The sequence below is a fragment of the Sinocyclocheilus anshuiensis genome, unplaced genomic scaffold (assembly GCF_001515605.1).
Source record: "Sinocyclocheilus anshuiensis isolate Anshui unplaced genomic scaffold, SAMN03320099.WGS_v1.1 scaffold997, whole genome shotgun sequence".
Lineage (NCBI taxonomy): Eukaryota > Metazoa > Chordata > Actinopteri > Cypriniformes > Cyprinidae > Sinocyclocheilus > Sinocyclocheilus anshuiensis.
The window spans coordinates 978,659-986,936 of NW_015555715.1; positions in this window are offsets into that span (position 1 = coordinate 978,659).

An 8,278-nucleotide genomic window follows, 5' to 3' on the forward strand; every position below is an offset into this window, starting at 1 on the left:
GTGGCAAATCCTTTAAATGAAAACGTACTTACAGACTGTGAGTCAGAACTGCCGGCATTGTAGTCTACTCTTCCAGGATCAAGAAACAGTACTCCATAAAATGTGCTGCACACATCTGGATATTTGGGTTAAACTGTTCTGGAACAGTGTTGTAAATACAACTTAACCACTGATTTGTAGTCGTGTCCTCTTTTGGAAGACCAAACAAAGTAGTTTCGCTTTCACGAGACACACGGCGGCCTAGCGTGAGCGGAAACCGCGGCGTAGTGTGAGCTGAGGCCGGGCTAGAGTGAGCAGAGGCCGGGCTAGAGTGAGCAGAGGCGGCGGGGTTGAGAACGGCGTGGCCGGCGGATTCAACGAAGGAGCGGCAACCACATGTGACGAAAGTTGTGTGAAATACCTGTGATGTTTTTATCAGCTATTTTGACATTCTGACAGCATCCATTCACAGCATTCATTGGTAAGCAAGTGATGTTATGCTACAGTACATTTCTTCAAATCTGTTCCAATGAAGAAACAAACTCATCTACATCTTGGGTGAACTATTCCTTTAAGGAATTTTAGCAACCTGTTTAGAATGCAAAGTGATCCATGCATGATTAGTTAGTGCAGGTATAGTTTTAATTGCAGAAAAAAAACTTCTCAAAATGAAAAGAATTCTGGCATTTATGATCAGTCATAGAAATCTGTGTTCATACATTCCTAACTTCTGACCATGAAATGAATTAGGCCCCACAGAGAACACCTGAACATCCATCTGCAAAGGGGCCATGCTGGACGTGCCGCACGGACCAGGGACAGCTTCATCAGAGCTTCTCACCAAAACAGATGGAGATCTGCTGAATTAAATTCTGAAAAATCTAAATTTCATTCTTTCTGACGCTTTTCACTGTTTGGAGGAGAAAACCTTTGCTCTGATCTGTTGCCCCTGTCAATCCAACACGTGGCTGATCAGATAATATACCAGGTTGGCTTTTATCTGTTTACCTCTCATTTCTGACTTTATGACCAGTGCTATGATTAATTTGTCCATAAATTATTGAATTAAAATGTGTGTGGGCTGTTGCCAATAGATTCTTGTTTGTTGAAAACATAAATGATTGATGCTTCGTTTGGCCTGTGTTAGGCACCAGGGGGTGGTTTCAAACACACTTGCTCCGTGAAGATGACATGTGAATTATTTTTAGCACTTCATAATCTGCTTTGTGTTAACTGTCCCTTTACTAGTCCTCATTCTTAATCTGTGACCTCATTCCTTTTTCACATCTTGATTTAATCCAATTCTGCCCTTTATTTATGATCCGTGACTGAATTTGCTCCTCCAGATGAATTTTGACTCAGCACTTTAGAATTTTTGCCTGTTCTTTATAGCGCACGTAAACCACGGTCACTCTGGGATGAAGATTGTTTTTTAGTGTCAAAAGGTCAGGCTGTTTAAGCGTCTGCAAAATAAGAATTATTCATGTGTCAGAATTATTCAGAACAGGTTTTTTATATCACATCCTGATTTTTTAAACCTGATGCAGATTTTTTTGGTGTAACTAGATTTGTACACAAACTGCATTAAAGAATAGTCAAATGAAGCTTGATGTTGTGCAAACATTAGATCATGTTTCATTGTTGGAAAACCTCACCGTATATAAAACAAATGGTCACAGCTGCAAAATAAGTTTGCCATTTTTTTTTTAGCAAAGAACATTTTCATTTTTTTTTACCTGTCCAGTTAATTCACTTAATTAGCACTGTAAGCTGCAAATAAAGTAAAAAAATAAAAGAAAATGTGAATTTTAGGGATATTTTTGTGTTTCACAGAAGAAAGTCAAACAGGTTTGGAACAACAAGAGTAAACGACAGAATATTCATTTTTAGGTGAAATATCCCTTTTGGTGTTTGCTCTTAAAATAGCATCCAATCATCCAATGTGAACATGTCACGACAATAAAATGTGTTTTTGAGACAGCATATGACTTTTAAACTCATACTGTATCAGTCATAACCTATCGTATAAACACTTTATCATACTGTATAAAACACTGTATCATACTGTATAAAATAAAGACATTTAATTGGAAAAAATGTCTGGTTCTCCCTCCATCCATTGTCAAATCCGACTGGCTTTGAAACCCCAACTCTGAGTTTATAGAGTCAGGTGGGGTCATCTTGTAATTAAAAAAGCTGCATTGCACATGTACGTTTGAAATGCAAAACATGTGCTTAGTGGCTATTTTTCAATCTTTACACTAATATGCTATGATTGCTTTGAAATGCAAAGTAGCTGTAGATGCATCTTGTTTATCCCCAGATATGATTTGGCTGAAATGAGACAGCAGATACTGTTAGAACATGTGTGTCCAATCAGAATTACCTCGTGCGCATGGAATGTGTGGCATTTATAGTGACTCTGGTGTCAGAAGTCAAATGAATGGCAAGCTGCAGTGCAGAATATATTTAACTCTTAAAGGGCTCTTTTTACACATGCATGAGGTGCATATAGTTGTTTTGTACAGCAATCATTTTCGGATTCACACATTCTGTGTTCAGTGCACAATGGACAGCACTTGTGGCATAATGTGTAACCCTAAAAAGACCGTATTGATTGATGAGAGCAACTTTACAGCTCTAATAATGAACTACAAATTAACTTGTATTAAACTTGAAATACTCAATTAACATGGAAATATGAATATAAATGTTATATTACAATGTTATATTACAATGCTTGTTTTATACTTCAGTTTTTACTATAAAGCTATGTTCTGACCGTGATCTCTTTCTGTGTGGTAAATCTTTGTGTTGACCTGACACTTTGTATACTGTTTTGTTGCTGTAAATACAAGACATCCATCATTGTGGTTGGTGGTGGATCTGCAGAGCATAAGTGAGAGCAGCTTATAGCCTGCAGCAGCAAGACTGTTTTCTTATGAGTTCCTTGTAGACGAAGGGGGGTCTGCAGGCTCGTGCCATTTTCTGACACCGTGCCAGAGATAAGCACTGCTTATTGGAGTCAGAGCAGGGAGATGGGTGACCTCTTAACTGCTTCAGCCCCACTGGCTCCAGCCAAGCAAATTGTGACTACGGTGTCACTACATCATCTATGAAGCATTTATGCAGTTTATGGGTTATATGGGGCTATAAAAATCATTCAGATTTGCATAACCTTCCGAGTTCTGGGTATATGTTTACTAGGAATAATACTTAGATGCCCTGCCATATAATGCTATCTGTAAATGACTTTTCTTTTAGTATTTACAGAATTTGTGGAACACAAAAGATGCTTTGAAAGACTTTCAAAACATCTTGTTTTGTGTTCCACATATTCTCCTAATAATGACTTTCAGTGTATGGACACAAAAAGCACTTAAACGTTTTTTCAAAATATCTTTTTTTTTGTGGTCCACAGAAGAAAGAAAAATGTGAGCAACTTGTGTGAGTAAATTATGACTGAATTTCCCTTATACACTGAAAAAAAGCTGTAGAAACAATTTTCACTTTTATTGCTAGTTTTGACAAACAATTACAAAAACAAGTAACACTGAATTAAACGTGAATTTCTTAAGTAGAAAAACAAAATAGTCATTTCTTGTAAAAAAAATTAAAAAATAAATACTCAAATAATCTTAGTTGTATTTACAACTTTAAAAAAATCATATTTTACAGTGATAGTGTAAAGTTATATCCAATTTTATGACCTGCCATGGCGACAATAGCATAAATCCTAAAACTGTCATAAAATTGACAAGAACAACTTTACAGTTCAAATAATACACCAGCTTAAACAGAGGCATTAATGTAAGCGCTCTTATAAAATTATAAGCTTCACATTTTCATTTATAAAAAAAATAAAGGATTTTTTATGGTAATCAAAATTATGCCACAAATACTGTTGATTGAGCTTAGTAGTTGTACAGTGTACCAGTAACAATTTACAATAAGGTCTAATTTTTTTATATTAGTTAGTTAGTTAGTTAGTTAGTTCATATTAACTATGAGCAATATAATTTCACAGGATTTAGTATTAACCTTTGTTAATATAGTTAATAAAAAAATCAATATTTGTTTGTTCACAGTGCATTAACTAATGTTAACAGATGATTCACACTTCACACTTTCCCTTCACTTCACTTTATTGTTTTTTTTATTGTTTTCTATATTAGTAAATATAGAAATTTACATTAACAAAGATTAATAAATGCTGTAGAAGTATTGTTTATTGTTAGTTCATGTTAACTAATGTAGTTAACAAATGGATCCTTATTGTAAAGTGTTACCAATATCTTCAAGCTGGTTTAAATTTAAAAAAAGACCTTGCTGTATTGTAACTGACAGCTGCATTGTTTCTAAAGCCAACAAATGAAGAATGTATCTCTCTCACTGTGGGTTTATGCATATATGCATAAATAAAAAACAGTGATTAATAAAAAACGTTAATCAGTGCCAATTAAATCAGAGTGTGTTTGTTTAGAATGATTTGAACTGAACTGAGAACATTGTTTGTTTATATGGATTCTAATACAGGGTGTGATCACTGCATATAATTTGCATGGGCTCCCATTTTGTTTCCATGGTTACACCCTAACACACGCACAGACAAACAGTGTCAGGAACGCAAGCTGTAACCGTAACACCTGCACACCCTAATCCCAAAACTGGAGTCATCTGTATTTGTATCTATCATATTACCCATGTTTTCTAGATCTGGGCTGCAACATAATACAAATATCTCTGTGTTCTCAATGTAGCAACAGCAACAATAAAAACACACTGACAAACAAAATCAGCACTAACAACTGCCTCATCTCCTGATGAATCACAGTGTTAACGTGATAAATATACTTACAGCTGTAATCATTCGATATTTTATAGGGCTCGACTAGAAAATGGGGATACAGCTGTGAACGACAACAGACATGGGACAGTTGGAACATCTGACACCCCAATAGGATACCCTCTGGTTTGAATTAGACCTTCATTCGACCGGGTCCAAGGGGTATCGTAAAGACAATTTATATTTTGCCAGAAATAGTCAGAAGAATGTTATCTGTCTGTTGGGCTATCTCTGGAAGTGTCATATTGTAGTAATGATTAAAAGCACTGTCATCTTCAATTCGGCACTTTTATGGTTATGCGGCTGGATTTTGAAGAGCGTAGCAGGATTTTAGGTAGATAATCTTTCCTGAGGCCTCTGGTGTATTTTGAAATGTTTTAAATGATGAATCAAAAGTCATGTGAGTTGAAGTGATAAATCTTGCATATTATGTATTATTATAAGCGTTGTGACTATTCTATATATACTAATATAAGATATTGCAAAAGAGTTGCAGTCACATGACAAGATGCTTTTAAGCTGTGCTTTAGAGCACATGACAGGTCATCATTTATGACGATACTTTAATCACTAAGAAAAAAACACAAAGTTTACGCTTGAGAACAGGAGAGTTATCAGTGGAAAAAGATCAATGTTATGTTAGTAAGGGTGCCAATCATGTGCCATGTTTAGTAAGATGGAGCGGTTGTCATTCTTTTAATGTTTGTTAAACATTCTCCGAGTCAGCTAATTTAATTCACAACAGTCCTCTGTGATCTCAAAAATAATTACTTCACCCCCCACGGCCCACGAGATAATTGCATTTGATTTACGTTCATTTTAAATGGAATATGAAAAAGCAAAATTGGAATCTAAGAACAACTGCTGCATGTGCCTGAATATTTTTTTTGTTTGTGTTTGTTTCAGTTGGAATGTAAATGTTTGACAGAACAGGGGCCAATATGGGGACAACAGATGAGCATTTTCTTCTTTTTCTTCTTCTTTTTGCATTTTATCTCTATCACAGTGGGGTCAAAAAAAAAAAAAAAGACCGGGAAATAGACAAAGCTGACAGAAAAGACATAAATTTAAGAAAACATTCTGCACTATTTTTAAGTCAAATTTGTAACATTGATCATGTAAATTTCTTTTACAAAAGCACAAGATGCTCTTCAAATAATGCTGGAGAACATGATCATCAGGTTTTACATAAACGTATGGAGTTCATGCAGCTTGATTGCTGCTGTAAGCAAAGCCAACTGAGTACACATTAAAAAATAACGCTGAAATTCAGATTGTTAAATTAAATGAAATCCTGTGATGACAAAGCTAGTTTTTCTGCAGCCATTCCTCCTGTTTTTAGTGTCACATGATCCTTCAGAAATCATTCTAATATGCTGATTTGGTGCTCAAGAAACATCTCTTATTATTATCAATGCTTTGCTGCTTATTTTAGTGGAAACCGAGACACATTTTTTCCAGGATTCTTTTATGATTAGTCAAAATGAATAGAACACAATAGAATGAATTGAAAGTTATTTGCTTTACAAAATATCTGCTGGTTGCCATGAGATTAACATCATTACATTTTCAAGAGTTTCTGCCCTGAGATCTGTTAGATTCAAACGTGTTTCAGCAAGATAGCAATGATGTCAGTGCTGATGATTCAAAGATGCTGTGTGTGGCTGAGGGGGGTGTGAATGAAGAATGTGTGCCAAATGCTTTAGCATGATGCATCATGACTGAAATCTTGGAAGTAAGGAAATACAGATTCATTTGAATGCATTTTTGGTGGCTTTTTACATCCAATAGTTCATATAGGCCATCCACTTGCTTTGCCTCTGACCCCTGCAGATATTTCCCCAAATCAGTCCAAGCTTCATTGCAACATGGAAAATAAAAGAATAAATCACATTGCCAAACTCTTTGAACCTGTGAGGCCGCAGACACATTTTTCCTATTTAGAGCCTCTCTCGAAGTCTCTCTGCATCCACGGCACAGCATCCGTTCCAACACGCAAGTGTTGCGTGTTGATTGCAAGAACTACGCTCTGTTGTGTTCCTTGCTATTTCCTCCCATCAGACCACAGGCTTTTTTTCTCTCTCATTTGATTAATGCTGAGTTAATGACCCCCCACAGACCAGAGAACCAGGCAAAAAATGTTGAGCATCTTAAACTGTTGCAGCTTGTTTGCTCAAACTGTTTATGGGGCACAAGGACATGCTATAAACACAGAGTAAAGAGCAAGCAATGGAAAAGATTTTGTGCGCTGTGGAATGTACCATAGAAAGTCCTTCGCTTTGTTTCAGAAGATATGTTGCATATGCAGTTGAATTACTGTTAAATTGGCACCCTATGATGATACGGGTGCAATGGATGTGTTTTTATTTTTTTCAGGAACACTGGAATAGAATAGAATAGAATAGAATAGAATAGAATAGAATAGAATAGAATAGGATAGAACGTATCAGACAAAACTGAACACATGCTGTAATGCACTTTCGAAACAAAGAAGAATGTATTGTATAAGTGATAATTATTATTTGAATGTATAATACTGTATGTATCTGATTATACAGAGAGTATAAGTTGCTCAAGAAGGTGTATATGTATATGTTGTGTAAGTTCTCCACATAAAATCAACTCATATCTGTGGGATATAGAAAAAAGTTGGGTAAGATATGTCGGTGGGCAAGCTGTGTCAATACATTTTTATGCACAATATGATAATGAGAGCCATAAAATACCCATTATATACAAATAGAATAGGATAGAACAGAATAGAATAGAATAGAACGTATCAGACAAAACTGAACACATGCTGTAATGCACTTTCGAAACAAAGAAGAATGTATTGTATAAGTGATAATTATTATTTGAATGTATAATACTGTATGTATCTGATTATACAGAGAGTATAAGTTGCTCAAGAAGGTGTATATGTATATGTTGTGTAAGTTCTCCACATAAAATCAACTCATATCTGTGGGATATAGAAAAAAGTTGGGTAAGATATGTCGGTGGGCAAGCTGTGTCAATACATTTTTATGCACAATATGATAATGAGAGCCATAAAATACCCATTATATACAGCTACCTGTGACTGAGAAATGTAAAAAGTGTTTTTTGCATGCCATTTTTTTCAATAGCAGCTATTATTTTTCAAAAATATGAATCACACATTGGTGAATTGGCAGTATATAAAACCATGTAAATTACTTGGCTAATGATTAGTCACAAATTATTACATGGAGCAGTTTTTTCCTCAAAATGGTTGCAGTGGGGTATCAGAAGTGAATCGCGATTAACCGTTTCCAAAGTAATAGTTTATGTTTACAAATATGTGTGTGTATTGTGTATATTTATAACTTATAAACATTGCTATTAAATATATATTATATGATATATTAAATATATAATTGCTATTATAAATTATAAGTATATATACATACACACACATACATGTATTTATAA